Source organism: Helicoverpa armigera, chromosome 16 (assembly GCF_030705265.1).
Source record: "Helicoverpa armigera isolate CAAS_96S chromosome 16, ASM3070526v1, whole genome shotgun sequence".
In the NCBI taxonomy this organism is placed as follows: Eukaryota; Metazoa; Arthropoda; class Insecta; order Lepidoptera; family Noctuidae; genus Helicoverpa; species Helicoverpa armigera.
Window position 1 is genome coordinate 1,868,002 of NC_087135.1, and position 17,494 is coordinate 1,885,495.

The 17,494-nt window shown below is 32.1% G+C and overlaps 1 long non-coding RNA gene across 1 annotated transcript; it reads right to left on the reverse strand.

The window, feature by feature from the left end:
• Window positions 1–2,079: 2,079 nt before the first annotated feature.
• On the reverse strand, window positions 2,080–4,406 carry LOC135117958 (uncharacterized). The gene is made up of 5 exons (XR_010277276.1): window positions 4,114–4,406; window positions 3,658–3,774; window positions 3,516–3,578; window positions 3,281–3,425; window positions 2,080–2,600 (listed from the first exon to the last, which is right to left on the reverse strand). It is a non-coding gene; the product is annotated as an uncharacterized LOC135117958 (long non-coding RNA).
• Window positions 4,407–17,494: the final 13,088 nt, after the last annotated feature.

Genomic DNA, 17,494 nt, shown 5'->3' on the forward strand with positions numbered 1-17,494 from the left:
ACACTAAGTTCCTTTCTATGATTTTTTTTGTTCTGTCCAATATCTATAGTTTTCTTTGTGAAGTTAAACTTTTAGATTTTATAATGATTTAGCACTCACATAATAAGGTTACATAATCTCTACAATTACCAAACAAATAAATTCCAAAAGCCATATATTTACTAATCAATTAAATATCTTTTAAATGGTATCCCATTTTATAGGCACTCAACAGAATAAACACAGACACATAAAAACGATGAATGTATGGTTGTAACTAGGGTACTCTACTCGACTTTAAATAAACAAATGCAAAATCAAATATATCGCACTCACTGTACAAAACCTTTCCAGTAAGCCCAAGTTCTTCGTTACTTTTGTACTCATAAAACTTGGCTGTTTAGTTCCCGCTCTAAAAAGCGGGTGGTAAAATATTTTTACACGGTGCAAATTAAGTTTAAAACTGTTTGCGCAAAGTACGTAGTTTGTGCCAATTTGAAGATTTGCTAGTTTATTATGGACTTTATTACACTTTAGTGAAACGTTTATCTCTCTTGTTTCTCGTGAGACAAACCCATAATGCTTTAGGAATTTGACAGAAGATTTGTGGGGTGAGAGTATAAAAAAATTTGCAGTGAACTTGGCAGCTACGTGTATGTATTTTCTAAAGTAGATTAGCAGTCTTACAGCATGATTGAACTTGGCAGTTTTACGTGTATGTATTTTCTAAAGTAAAATTAAACAGTGGCCTTACACTTTGAAAAAACACATTTTAACTCAGATCAAAGAAAAAAAAAGGATTTTTTGGCCGCAAGAAGTTACATCAGACCTCTGGAAACATTACATGCAACATTTAAATGGCCTAACAAGCAAGGCAATAATATTTTGCTCCTTCATTCATGCGTAGTGCTACATCTTCATTACCAATCTCTTATGAGCATGCAGAGTCCCATTTAAATGCCGTGACGTGCCCTAATGCAAGTGGCACAAAATGCACTCGCATTTTCATATCGTGCTAATGTTTGTGTTAAAGCAAAATAGTTAACACAAATACCTACGTCAGTTCGTAAACATCTTCGTCTTTATCAATTTCCTCAGAACTCATCTGTTGAAGTTTCCCAATACCCTTTAAATAAGTTAGTGACTACTCATAAAGTTCACTGGGACAGCCGGCTATTTTAAAAAGCACTCACGTTTAATGTTCATTGTCCTACCTACCACTTACAACTTTAATCAATTGCATTAATTGCATCCTGCTGTTCTGTGCGAGTAATTCTTGCATTCAACGGGTTTAAAGCTAAAATTAAATCCCAACTCCAGCAGGATAGGAATAAGGTTTATATTTGTTTGTTATTTAACAAAAGACAATTTTATTTTAATCACTCGTATCGAACAATCGGACGACGGCACCACAGACAATGAGGTGTAATTACGCCATTCTCTTTGACAAAAATCTGTTTTTCTATTTTTATTATGAGTTGGAAAAATAGGAAATTCTTGAAGATTGTCTGCTTTTCCTTTATGTGTATAGTGTTACTGTTTCATTGTTTGATCTTGATCTGGAAGTGCAGTGAGATAGTTTTCTTTATGAAATGTTTTGCCTTGTTCACTGGAGACTCGCTGACTTATACAGGCTCTTCTCTTTGAGTGCTTTATTCTTCTTACTAAAGATAGTTGTGTTTACTTGTGTTTAAGTTCCTTGTGGTCTGTTTATTGCTCATGTAGGCGTATCTACGATATAATATTTACACTGTAAAGCTTAGTAATGTTTAGGTTTCACTTTGTATTATGTACAAGTGTTGTAGTTTGAGTTCCAGTTGTTACCAAATAATAATACAGAAAAGTATTACCAAAGCTCCACAGATGGCGTTAGTAGTAGAAGGTTATGTGGCTCATCATACTATTTTCAAGTTAAAAATATTAAAATCTAGCTGCCAATGAACCTAGTCTAGACACAAGACAGTTTTAGATCAGGGCTGATATTTAATATTTTTTTGTAAAGTTTAAGACAGTTCACAGTACCTACAAAAAAATCTGTACTAAGTAGTTTCCGATTCCGATTAGGATGATAAACTAACAATAAAATAAAACACTTTAAAATGAATTTAAAAAAATAATTTATTATGAAAAAAAAAAAACAAAATTTACTATCACATAAAGCGAATACATTTACATAAAAGCATTCCTCTGAATGCGATAACTTCTCCTAAAATTTCTTTATCCAAAATTAGTTTACGCGACACTAATTCCTTTTTTTTTTCATTTAATGGAGTTGAAACTGTTTGTATAGCATTCCCAGGTAATCTCTTGGTCAGCTTACAAAGTTATTAAATGCAGCTGTTCTAGTAACAGAAGTTCTCCGAATAAATACTCCTTAGAATACTTCTTTCTGCAAACTCAACTCTAATACTGCAGTTGGGATATGAAGTCCTGGTATGAAATGATGCCACGAACACCTCATGTAATGTCAATATGTCTTCATAAACGTGGAATTATCTTCAACTGGCTTACGTCAAGAGGTTTTAATAATCTCTTCTGTTCACCAGTTCTGGTTTCCCGTTCAGTCAACAACCAACAAATGTGGAGTTGCTCGGGAATCAAAGATGCGAAATATCTTTGATCTGGAAAAAAAACAATATCAATATTATTTCTTGTCAATAGGGAAAAGTGTCAAAAAGTTTGAAAAAAAAATTCGAATTTCTACTAAATAATATTATAATAAAAATCTTATCGGCTTGTGCACATTTAATTGGGATCATTAAAAAAAAAAAACAAAAACATTAAAATCCATCACATTCATTTCAGTAGCTTCTATAAATATTTCTGAACACATTATTCAAATAAGATGCAACTACGAAACGCTTTATCAAAATTAGATTAGATTCTTTTCGTGATTATTCTCTCTAGGTTTAAAATTTTTTAAATATTTCTGAACATCACAAAATATATGAATTTTCGAATATTTTTCGATCTCATCTCAAGGATAACGATTTTCCAAGAATAAAAATAATGAAGTATTCAACACTGCATTATCATTTAAAAATAAACATGGGTATTCTTGATTTCATGAATACGAATGAAGTTTATGTTTATAATTATTGCTGAAGTCTTAAAGAAATAGTGTTTCAGAAAATGGGTTCCTATAGTAATAAAAAAATAAGCATGGGAACTAAAGTGTTTCTTTGTGGGTTTTTTGAACTACTCGTCACATTAAAATAAATCACTGTTAGATATCCCACTATTGACTATAGGCTAATAAGAAAGACCTTAAAGATTTTAATGATAGGACAAATCTACATACCTTTAAGTAAATTGGCGTCTTCCATCCCTATTGAGGCTCTGCCTACATTTTTCAGAAGACGTCGCCAAAGAAAATAGATTGTCGAAAATTGACATATCAGCTGCCATAAAATATACCATGTATTCAACTCCATACTTTGCAGATCCTTAAAAACAAAAAAATATATGTATTTTAACTACAGTAAACAACAATACTTTTATATCTCGATAATATGTAAATACGTAAACAAACTTACTTTTTACTATTTAAAATTTTCCTCAAAGTTCTTCTTACGTTCTTTCTGCACGAGGAATTATATCTGTGGCATAAACATTTTTATTATTATTCTTAGCTTATAGTTTTTTTGCAATTTATAGTGTACGCATTATTTTACTTACTCTAAAGTCAGTGAATGCTTCAATCTTGGTTTTTCATCCTCAATGGACGCGAAGGCATTTGCTTCAGTAGACATTAATAATGAAAAGCCTTGACTAAAGCAGCTGTAACTTGATGGTCTGAAATACACAGAAAAGAAATACTAAAATAAGTGTTGTATGTACAGCATGGTGCACCTTTTTGCCCTTGTTGGAGCAGGGGTACAACGAGAGGGAGTGTCAGACTTTTAGTGACTAAAACCCATCTTGTTCCTTCATGGGCACCCTTCGACCCTCTGACCTAACACTTATGTAGACCTATCCTATTTCCCTTATGTAGACTTAAATGTAAAGATCTAGCCAGATCTGCTGGGTGATGAATTCTATTGTGTGAAATACGATGGTTGAAACTTTGAAAGTATGACTTGTGAGATGACGTCAGATAGTTAAGAACAGAAGTAGGAAATGTAGCTTTTTTACCCACAACGAAGTACGCTACACTGGATATGCCTTGAAGACTCTACTATTGTACCACACCGCCGTGGCTTCGGAGCCTGACACGGCCAGCAAAAGTACCACCGACCACCACTATTACCTAAGTTTCCACAACTAAATGTAAATTTTTATAGGTAATTACAGCAAAATATTTTTCTATACTTTTTTCCATTTTAAAATCTATTTTTTTTTTGTATTTTTTATGGTATACAAGTTTTGCAAAAAAATTTACAGATGTCTAATGAACATATTTTTTGATTGAATGATGGTAAATTGAAGTATTCTTTTTATTATTCTTTTTTTTTCGTTTTTATTGTCGTTGACTATTAAAACCTTCTTAGTGAAATTGCCAATATTTTTTGCAATAAATGAGGTTTATTACTACATTGATTACATGATTATTCTAGTTTTTGCTTCGAAACATCATGCTTGTAATATATTGCTTGCATCCAATTAGTTGGCCGTCTAAATAAATGATTTGTAGAAAAAAACCTATCACTAATCTTATCTCTCTAGACGGGATTAATCCATATCTGGCAAACTAAGATCGCTTTTATAAACTAATGTTATTTTTGGAACTTTTTTTTTATTTATTTTATTGATCAAAAGGTACATCTTAAGTTTTACAAAGTACATAATGTTCAACAAAACTACACGTTACTCAGTTTGTCTGTTGAATCACAATTATTATTCTTTACTTATTATCGTATGAACTAAGTTTACAATTACAATATACAATACGCTCTTTGCTCGTACCTTAGACAGTTTCTTCGCCATTGTTACGTTGTATTCAAATAAAACCGCGGAATCACAACACTGCTTGCTCCGCAGTTCCGTGAAGAAGTATACAAACTTTGGATTTTAAAATGAAGTTGCTCATGTCGGAATAATGTGGAGTCAAGTATTTTTTCTTCATATAGTGCCTGTTGTAAGATATGAATTTTACATCCCAGTTGTACTTATGTATCTTTATTAATTGAAAAGGTAGTTTGATACTCCCTTATCTTTAGTAGTAATGTGTAGGTACCATGATTGAGGTGGCGCTTTCAGGCCCCAAAGTTAGGCTGTTTTGCAAATCGGCCGCAACTGCGGTACTGATTCACATGCAACCGTTTTGGATCGAAGTGGCAGCAGCACGTGCAGTCACCCTCAGATACAGACCGATTCATTCAGTCGCAGCATGTGCGATGGGCAGTTGCAGTCGGCAGCCAGCATTCAAAACGCATATTGTAACCATAAAAGGACCATTGGTACTTTCTTATGTACCCTAAATCGAACTCACACACTGCTGAATATCACGTTTATTACATACAGCTATATGAAAAGAAGTTCTGTATTACGCAAGCATGTCAAGAGTAAACTAATAAAAAATACCCAGTTTTACCCAGAAGTTGATTTATAGAGGGCAGATAGCAGTTGTTACATGAAAAGTATTGATATTCAGCCGCATATTTTTAGACTTGAAGCAAAGTCAGTCTAGTTTGGAAAGTCTGGGAGAAAGATATCTTTTGATATAAAAATATTTTTTGAGCACGACCCACTTATATCATTTGCTTTGATGTTTTCGTTTTAAAAATATTAGATAAGATGTTATAAAGTTATTTTTAAACTTTAGTTTCTCTATGATTATATAAATCTAAGTTAGGACTAGATTTTTGACTAGGGACCGTTTAAAAATACTTTTTTGAAACGTATTTAGTTTATGATATTTCTTTGATCTGAGGTTTATTTATTTATTTACCGACAGATAGATCTCTAAGCATTTTCCCCCGACGCAAAAGGAAGCATCAAAATTTTTTTTTGTCTGTCTATTGCACCCATGTAGGCTTAAAATACTTTTAATTTTTTTTAATTCAATTTCAGTTTTGTGTTTTAGTTTTTTATTTTTCAATTTTTACATAAATCTTGGTTGGAGCCTACAAAGCTATAATCTATAAGGATCATTCGATTTAAATTACGTGCACTTTATACCTTTGGTATTTCATACGTGTTTCAAGCGACTAACCTTTAGGTTAAATGGTACTGAAGTCGTAGACAGAAGTTATTACCTAGCTTATATTGAGAAATAGCCTTAGGCAGGTAATACGTATTCAAGTTTCATTCTTACACGTAATAGATATTGAAGGTATTGAATGTTTATTGGAAATGAAAAATTGAACCTATGTATATAAAAGTAATTGAAACTGGGTAAGTTAAAAAGATGTATACAGCAGAAGCCATTATAAGAAATCTAAAGTGCTTCAAATTATATTAACTTTAATTTATTTATACTTCTTTGGACCTTTGCTTGAGTATATGATTACTCATTTATCGAGGAAGACTATAAAGTATTTATAGGTATAATTTTTATATAGGACCGCAAAATAATACCTATATAAATTATTTTCATCTATATGATTGTAATATTTATACTCAGGTCCTAGCATCAAGGGCCTAATGTTTTTAGAAACAATCATACATAAGAAAAAAAAACTATATGAAAATATGTATAAGTATCTGATGCATAATTTTATATCGCAAGGTGAGACGTTGTAAATTATATATCAAATCTATATTTTATCTGTAGATATGGTACTAAAAGTTATCAATATAATATCTCGTTTGAAAACTTGGAATTCATCAAAATTTTCGTCGAACAAATCAAACTTTTCTACTTCAGTTAAACGAGCGAAGTGTAATAACCTTAAAATATTTAGGACTAGTCCTAAAATGTTGCATAGATAGATATTTCTTACAGTGTAATATTTATTGCTGTCTAACAGATGAACTTGGTCAGTAAACTATACGACCTTTGGAATGACTTAGGTCTTTGGTATGGCATAAGGTCAGTCGTGAATTCATACAAAGTGTGACATTATTGATAATTTTTATTTGTTTTAGACTCTATTTTCCTATTTGATATAAATAGCAGGAACCGGCAATGTCCTTTGTAGACAAGTAAAGAATTATTTTTTAAATAAAAAACAGGATCCGACCATGTTCTTTCTTCTGCTTTCGTAGACTGAAACATGAATAAAATATCTTGTTTATGGTTAAAAATTATATCGTACAGAATTTTTCATTAAAAAATCCTGGATGTAGATATACGTAAGAAGGAGATCTATAAGCTAAGGTACTGTTTACGTGGATGGGCGCAAGGAAACTTTCCCGGGACGCAGGTGAAACCATTCTTCATACATTCACCTAAACTATGCCAAACCAAACCATATTCCGAAAACCAACACAAAATCCAAGGTTAATCCAACAATTTGACAGTTCACTACATCGTTCCCGAATAGCAGAATGCAAATTTAAACTATGTCGCAGTAACGCGATCATCAGTACATTAGGCTGTAATTCCCAATGCAGGGATTGTGGGCATTTGTGAATGGATAATGTAAACGACTTTCATAGTCCAATGCGGATTGTGTCGGCGTTTGAACAAGTTTTAATGGTGTGCGTGATTGTGTCAATTGATGAGGAAATGTCGATATCTATGACTATACTTACTAATATGATAAATGAGAAAATAGCTGTCTCTTTGTCGTGCTTTCACGCCAAAAGCACTAGGTCTGAGAAAGGACAGGCCACTCTTATCCGGTTGCGGATAGTTGTAGGTACTCCCGGGATGTGGCTAGAAAACGCAAGGAGCAGCTGATTTTGAATATTTAAGGGTATTTGTAAGTTATAATACAAGTTCAGGAGATTTTTTAAATTAAATAGTTGTCACAGATGCATGATCTCGTGGGCAAGATTAAAACTCAAAGCAAGACTGCTATTTTCATGGGCTCATATTAACAGAAATGCTGTATACTAAAAGCGCAATTATGATAAAAATATACTCTTATTTTATTTCTATCAACAACTTATTAGAGCTGTTACTACTAAACATTATTTTAGTTATCACGTCAACTACGAAAAAGAACCTACATTAAAAATTTAAGTGTATTATTCCATCAACAGAATTCCCGTTACTTATTGAACAATCCAATTATTGGAAAGCAGGTCATTGAATTAATAATTTATTCACGTGTTTTTAATAATTGTTTTCCTTCATCCTTTTTGAAAGGCTAGCGTGTTCGCCTGTCAGTTTGAAAAATAATATATTTTATTTACAAAGCTTCCAATAATTTGAAAAAGCTTCTATTATGTATTCACTGTTTTATTTTAACAAAAGTAAAATTGAATTATCAATACTGTGACATAAAAAATCAATTGTACAATTTCACAGAAATATCAATCAGTAAATAATAAATCATGACAAATAGACTTTATCACTTCGTTGCATTTAAACCAAAATTCTCTGTAACTGCAAACTTCGGACTTTCGGTCTCAATCCCACAATTGATTGACGGCATTGATTGATGTCTCTGCAGCGTCAAGGAAATTAATTAACGATCAAGTTTCTAAGGAATACGTAAAGTTGGACAGTTGCCACGGATGATGACGCGAACATTACGTTTTGTCAGTCAGAAAGTCAGCCACTTTGAGCTCAGTTTTATCTCTTCAATTAAGACGCCCACTAGACGCCCACAGACTGTCAGACTTGTAGGATGCGAGGGATTTAAGGTGGATTTCTATAACCTATCTATCTTTCGATTTATTTTGGAACTAGAGATTACTTTTGACATAAGCACCATACATGTGATGTTCCTATCTTAAGTAATAGAATCGATAGAAATATAGGGTATCTATTGAATTTTAAAACAACCTGTAAAATAGTGGTATGTAAAGTAGTAGTAGTATGATTTTTTTAATACTTACTGGAATATTATTGTAAATTGAGTCCATAATTAAGAAAATCATGATCAGTTAAATGGTTTCAAGTTTATTATTACAAAACTGTTCAAAAGCGAAAAAAATACTCCTGTATCTGGCAAAAATAAAACTATCGTAACAGTTCTATAATTATGATGTGTAATTAAAGCTACGAATAAAACGAAAGATAAAATAAACCGCAATAACGAGATTAACCTAATAACATAACTTGCGAAGCCTCATAATCAAATAAAAACATGCTGTAACTAAATATGTGATTATCGCGAGAGGAAAAGTTAATCCAACTTTATTTATTGCTTAACTCTGTTTTTGGTAATGTGATAAAGTATACGCTACTAAGGTAAGGCTTTCAGATCAAGTTATTTTTTATATTACAAAAAAAAAAATATGATAAGTACATTCTCAAGTCATTCTGAAAGTCTGTGTAGTTTTTACGTTAAAACGACAATTGATATGAACACAGATACGTTGAAAAATCTTGTGTCAAGTGTTCTCTCTAAAGAGATTGGTCAGCTGCACAGGAAATATCAAAAACACTTTTTAAATTCACAACATTACGCATACATTCATTACTAATACACGAACAAGTTACCCTTATTCTTCATCTGTAGCAGAATCCCATGAAAATCTCCAATCAACCACAAAAAAAACAAAAACATATTTTTCACCCACTTCTGACGTAATTACGACACCAACCTCTTATAAACCTGTCTACCTCACAAGCCAACAAGAAAAAACTTCCGAGACAAGCAAAAATATAATAATATTTCACTTATTTGGCTGTCAAGGCAAACGGAATTAATAAATCACCCTCGTTTCAAGCCCTCTGGAATGAAAGTTGTAAGGAAGATGAGACAAAGGGGGCTATTTCCGATGATCTATCAAAACACTCAAGCGCTGGTACAGAGGTCGACTAAAGTGTTACGAATATTGAATTATTTAGTGGATTATTTATTTATGTTAATGGTTTGAATTGCGTCGTATCTGAGGAAGGAAATTCGCTCTATGTATCGGTGTTTCTGTGAGTGACAGAATTTGCATATTCGAGTAGGAATGTACTATTATTTAAAATGGAAATGAACATTTGCTTACTATTTACCTACAAATACTTTTTCTGTGAAATCGTCACTACAGGTAAAAAAACCTACTAATATTATAAATGTGAAAGTTTGTGAGTCCTACTAACATTATAAATGTGAATGTTTGTGAGAATGTATGGATGTATGTTTGTTATTCTTTCACGCAAAAACGGCTGGACCGATTTGGTTGAAATTTGGTATGTAGATAGGTGATACCCTGGATTAACACATAGACTACTTTTTATCATTACACCACGCGAGCGGAGCCGATCGCGGAAGCTAGTATTATATTTACTTATGGATGGTTCACTGTTTATTATATTTTTTAAATAAAAATGACAACAAAAGAATCAATGTATGTTTGGAGTAAAGTACGAAACACTTTTTTTCAATACAAAGCTTTTAAAAAATTATCGGAATAAAACAATGAGTCTTTAATTAAAACGAAAAATAAAACCAAATTCTATGAACCTATTATTGCAGATTTACAAAAGAATATAGTTTTTCAATTTGCATTGAACGTTGAAATCTGTAATATTCTATTATTAAAATGCATATTAATTTTGTAACGACGTGTATGCTCATTGTTTGCAGAGAATAACCATACAAGTTCATAAAGTAATATAGTGACACAGTTTCAGTTGTCGGTAAAATTCATTGATAATTTATTATGGTGCTTCTCTGTGCTCAGAACTGAAAATATACATACTGGTATACTTACAATTCTTACCTAAGTAATAATATTTCACAGTTTTATTGAAGAAACAAAAGTTGAGCTAAGTAGGTACCAAGTAGGTAATGCGTTATTTCATATCTTGTCTAATTTGTGGTACTCACTTCTATCCTACATGCATGAAACAATTACACACATAAATATACCTATTTAAAAAAGTGTAACATCTTCTATACTAATTTAAAACTCTTTAATTAGAGGTTCTTTACTTTCATACTAGGTGGCGCTACCTGTCACTCTGATAAGAAAATTACTGTGTACTAGCTAGGAAACTATTTAGTCACAATATTTGGAAAAAATCAGCTAAAATGTATGATAGCAATCTATAAACATCATTTATGTCGAGAAATGAAGTAAAAAGGTTTGCATTTCAAAGTTTAATAATTGTTAACGCGTGATTTTATTTTTGTAAGAAAATTAAATTATTTGTTTGTTGTAAAAGCATTATCTAGTGATTAATTTAAGTTGGGTACTTTTGTAGCGTGAACAAAAGTTGGCTGGTATTGAAGTGAGCAAACTTCGTTATCACCTTACAAATCACATTATTCGATAAAACTAAGGCTGCGGTATACTTTTGTAAGGCATTTTTTTCGTAATATTATAGGTATTGTCATTTTATCAAGATCAAATTAATGAAGCAAGAAAAAACCGTACAATTGAACGTAAGATTGAAAGAAAATTTAAAAAATACAAATTGTTAGTAACAATTTAGTTATTCGATGTAATGCAATAAATGTCAAAAACAAGGCATCTTAATCAAACTCTCAATAAAACACACCATTTATGTCACTTTTACATAGTATAACAAAGAAAATTAATCGAAGAGAAAATTCAATAAATCTATGCAAAATCTTGGTACTTCAGCTAAAATAATTAAACTGCTGTCAATGCATTAAACAAGATTTGAAGTATAAAATACTATCGAATTCTCACAGTTTTACCTATGTACGTAATAAGGGAATTTCTTCCCTCACCCGGAATAAAGTTGACTATTATTTTTCAGGTTTCAGAATTATCTCATCATCCTCCTGCCTTTATCCCAATTTTATTTGGGATCGGTGCAGCATGCTTTTGTCTTGCCATCATCTCACAAGTAACATTATTTCTAGCCAGCTTTAGAATGTCTGTATAATAAAAAAAAAACAATTCAATCGAAACTAAGCGTGACAGACAGACTGAGTTACTTTCGCACCTATAATACCTATTAGTAAGAATTTCATGCAACGATCAGCTACTATTTAATTTGAAAATGTTAAAAACACTATACCTGCTGATGAATACTATTCATTATGAATAGAACGTAAACAGACCAAGTAATTAAAATTAAATTCTAAGAATATTATAGTTGATACTTTTACTAGGAATTTCAATTAGATATTCCAGTATACATAATATATAGTGACTGGATTCAATTAATTACGGGCTTCTATAGTTCTAGTATTTGGAATTTATTTCCAATATCACTATGCTGCTTAAAATACATAAAAGCTTTATAGAGATTTAATTTCATTCTAGGGAAACGGATAATGTATACCCGGTTTAAATAATATTCTATCGCTTTTTCATTAGTCAAACCATCTTTATTCATGTTAATTTCAATATAACAATCAATAAACAGTATACTTTGTAATAAGTTTCTTTAAACATTTAAAACTGATTACCATAAGAGAAAAAAACTAAGTAATAATTAATTTTATAGAGTAACACTGTCATGAAAAGTTTCCTAAAATAATAAAACCTTTCCTTTGGACCTTGTGCCCGATATCGGTGACGATCATTCTTTTTAAGTTTTTTATTTATGGAATATTTTAGTAAATACAATAAAATAATAAGCAAAAAACAACCAAGAAATAAAATCTAACCATAAAAGAAGCGCCTTCAAACAAAAAATGTTAAGAATTTTTCATCCCGACTGTACGCACCTATCTATCAGAGAAAGCCAAGCCTCTAATAATGGCCCTTCTATTTTTTGTGACGTCATATCAGCCAGCTAGCGTTACGGACCGATGACGTAATTATATTAAAATTGCCTCTGAACATTGCTCGTCTGTGTAGGTGTTTGTTTGTATGTATGTTGCTTTTCTTTGAAATCATTTGAAAGAAAGTGGCAAGAGATTGTGTTTTGTTTCTCGTTTCGGGATTGTTTGGTTGCCAAATTGCTACGCTGTAAATTTCATAGGGTACTGTAATATACATAACTTTGTAGGTGCTGAATGTTGAAGATCATTACTATTGATCCTTACTTGTAAATGCGAAAAGTAACTCAGTCTTTCTATTGAATTTTACGCCTACGGAACCGACTTAACTCTTGGTACGCATAAATAGTCTAAAGCCTGAAAAAGGTATATAGATATTTTGTTACCCGGTTTTGGTAAGCGGTGTTCCCAAGGGACATTAGTGAAAGCACGGAGAATAGCTAGCATACAAAAATTATTTGTATTATAAACTTACATACCTACTAACTGTCTTCACCAGTAAAGACTATTCATTACATGAAACACCAGCTTTAAAAAATACAGGCGGCCAGCATTAGTTGTACGTGAAATCTTGAACAAAAAACTTTTCTGAACTGTCAGTGAGAAGGATGATAGATAAGTGTTAAGCCTTAACGCAAGGGCGTTCCAGCAATTACGACGATTGGGTTTTTTGTTCAGATTTCTTTCACTAATTAGTAATCTCGAAGAAATATATTCCTCACGATCGGATAAGAGTATCGAATTTATTGAATAAAATATATATTTATTTTTATAAAATGTAGGTACAATAATAATATATTATAGATGTTTGAAAAATACTTTACTGCACCAAACTGTATAGTAAAATATCTTAGGATTTAGAGATTTCTAAAGTTTCGGGTTTTCAACAAATATTTGCACATAATCTAGATATTATTGCGATATTTTTTATACAGTACGATACTCTTTCTTTTGACGCAATATCGACCTAACTAGCCAAAGAATGTAACACCATTCGTCAAATAACTTTGCCAATCTGAACTCACCTACTTGATACCTCACACATATACAATACTGATTTGCTCTAGCATTACAATAGCAAAATTATTCGACAAGAACAGTATTAATTTTATCTCGGACAAACAACATAACTATGTGAGAGACTAACTCTAGATTGTAATCAAACAGTATTTAGTGTAGAAGCACTACGCTACACAATTTGTGCTATCAAAACTTATCAAGGTCATATTTCCTTCAGTGTTACTCAGATCACTTGTAAAGCCTTGTTCACAAGTATCAAACTACAGTTACATCGCCCCTTCATACATTTGTGAGATTGTCAACTCGAGATGTGTTAGTTTCCAACCTTGGTTTAGGCAGATATAGATACCATTCTCCAGTTACAGACTTTCATTTAATATACCTAGTTTCTGTACAATAAAATGTTGCAACGTCAATTACGTGTTTACAATAAAGGGTACTTCCTGCAAATGGACAAAAAGTAACCTAGAACTATTCTTAAGCTCTAGACTATTTTTTGAAGTACTTTGGTATGTATTATAATGAGTAAAGATTATATCTATGAAGCTTTTCCTTGACTACGATGATTTCTCTTGAGTTATTCTATCTATTGGCTGCATGAAAATTGGAAGCTCTTATTTATATGAAGAGACAGACAGATGCGGATTACTCTTTTTCAAAACAAATTATCATGTAGTTGTTGAATACTTACGCTCATGCTTGGGTAGCTAGTCCTTTGCAAAAACGAACTTCACTTAATATTTTAAATAACTAAAAATGTAATTTATAAATTCTTCGCCCTATGTACTTCCCTTAAGGTGGTCCCCCTAACCACAATAGCGTAACACTTGTGACACGCATCAAGCGTTCTTAATAATAACGTCACTCGGAATCTCCGAGCGGACATATATTACACTGATTTTAGATTAAAAGCTGTCTCTCAGGATTACGGAATTTAGACCGTCTAGTGTATCTGTGTTTGTTGCTTTGGGTATTCGACTTTAGGCTTTAGGAAAGTCTAATCTTGTTGTAGTTTGTACCTCTACATATGGATGTCTGTTCCTCTTGAACGCAAATACTTTTATACAATATTTATGGAACTTTACAATATAACAACTTATCCAAACTAATATTATAAATGCGAAAGTAACTCTGTCTGTCTGTCTGTCTGTTTGTATGTCTTTTCTTCACGCCTAAACTACTGAACCGATTTGTGTAAAATTTGGTACAGACATAGTTTGAAACTTGAGAAAGGACATAGGATAGTTTTTATTACAAAAAATAAATAAAAATAAAATTATTCCGGACATATAGCGCCATCTATTGGTCAAATCAAAAATCTGCTGGTAGTCACTATTCCACGCGAACGAAGTTGCGGGCAAAAGCTAGTATCAAAATAATATACAAGCTAGTTTTTGTAAAAGTTCAGGAAATAATTCCCTGGGCGTGGTTGAAACTGAAGGGGAAACCTAGTATTTTTAATGAAAAGAATGTTTTGTTTTTAAAGAAGTTTTGGATGTAATATTACTAAAGCTTTCGTGAGACCACAGACGGTTTCTCTATGAAAATAGTTGGATCCAATAGTAATGACTTAGAAAAAAAACTTTGTAACATCAAAAGTCTGGCCAATTTTATTGGCAGAAGAAAAATACATGAATAATTATAAAGCAACTATGTACAAAACAAAAAATACGTTATCATAGAATGTTTGACCTTGAATCTAACTCCGGCAAAACCTCAGGGTATTGCTACATATGATACATTAATATCTTTACAGCAAGTCCCTAGGGCGCTATATCATTTTTGTAGCAATTCAAACTCTAAGGAAAAAAGTCAAGGGCAATGTACCTACTCACAATATTGTGTTATTTTTTTATAAAGGCTTTTCAAGTTTTGAATTCCGGTTGATATGTTCTCTGTGCTATTTGTGTTTCTGGGAAGTCAATATTTTATATACGTATTTCACATTATTTACATAATAAGTATTACAACAAAGAGGCAAAGTGAGAAACACCTTCTTTCCTCCTGAAGGTTAAGAACAAAAGAATTCCTTATATCATTGGCCATGTTCACCGGTTTCCAAGATACCTATTAATACAAGCACCTGAAAAATAATATTGCAATGACATACCTTTCTCTTTTTGAGATTGGAAATATCTTTTGGTTCACTTTGAATGCCTGGGCCGCGGAAACTCATGAATGCCATACCTGGGGTTTTAGTCTATTTTCATACACTATTAAAATCTAATTGTGTTATCACCTACGGCCCATAGGTACTATTAAAAAATTCAGCATATCTTTCTGGATGTTAACCCGTTGCATGTCGGAATGCAGATATACGCGAGACACCATTAATTTTCTATTAATTTACAATTAGCAACATACAAGCAGTTAATCCCATTTCATTAGAAGCCCTTTTACATATACACCCCAAGCCACAATATCAAACATCGAATAACATCAAGTCTTTCACAATTAAAGAAGGCCGCCATTCTTCTTAAAATTGATGACGTCACAGCTTCCGTGAAATCTGTCTCATTACGCGTTGTACCAGTCGGCTCAGACAATGTGTTATTAATTAACTGATATTAGATATTACAAGTGTGCTGTTGTGTTTCGAATACAGATATAAGGTACTTTTTTTCTCACTTTAACTAACTGGGCCGTGGTATGTCATGAATGCCTTACCTGGGGTGTTAGTCTGTTTTCATGCATTATCAAAATCCAACAATTAAAAAAATCAGCTCATCTTCTTCTTCCTGGCCGCTAATCCTATTTTATCCGAATCCTTACACATCAAATACAAACCTTGCATAATACTAATTTTAAAAGAGTGGCCATGGAGTTTCTTGTCGGCGGTTCTTGTGAACCGTGCAACTAGTGTGACGTTTCGTAGGAGCCTGAAACTCTTCTATAAATAAAGAAGGCAGCCATTCTTCTTGAAATTGATGACGTCACAGCTTCCGTGAAATCTGTCTCATTACGCGCTGTACCAGTCGACTCAGACAATGTGTTATTAATTAAGTGATATTAGATATTACAAGTGTGTTCGTAGAATACGAATATGAGGTACTGAAAACGTACGTGATGTCTTGTTGGTACAGAGATAAATATTTGAGCAGTTAATTTTTTTCAGTCATTTAACAAAACGTTATTTCATACATATCTCTCCATTTAATTTTGAATTGTGTAAATAAATGTGATAAAGTATCTAGCTATTAAAAAAAAATACGTTGTTTGTCATGAATTTATTTTTTATTGAATAACTAGCTGTTGCCCGCGACTTCGTCTGCGTGGGCAATATAGAATTTCCAATTTCGTTTATTTAATCGTTCATTGCTCAACCCCTGTGGGTGATAGCGTGATAATATATAGCCTATGTGTTGAACCGGCCTCCAGGTAATAGTCATGCAAAATTTGATTTAAATCCATGCAGTACTTTTTGAGATTATCCGGGACAAACATACAGACAAACAGATAAACAGACATACAGACAAAAATTCTAAAAACTACATATTTGGGTTCAGAATCGATCATGGATCACCCCCCAAGTATTCTTTTAAAAAAATATTCAATGTACAGTTTTGACTTTCCTATCATTTTATTATATGTATAGATCACAAATACCAAAACAATACGGGTATCAATTATATTAATCGTATTTACAGATACATTTTGATAGATAATATCTCACACAGCTAAAACTCTTTCTGTTATTTGTTAAACGTGTATTTTTATATTCAATTTTATAAATATTTATTTTCTTTAATGAAACAAAGTTAAGCTTAAGAAAGTGCTACGCTGTTAGAACTTTCTCACGC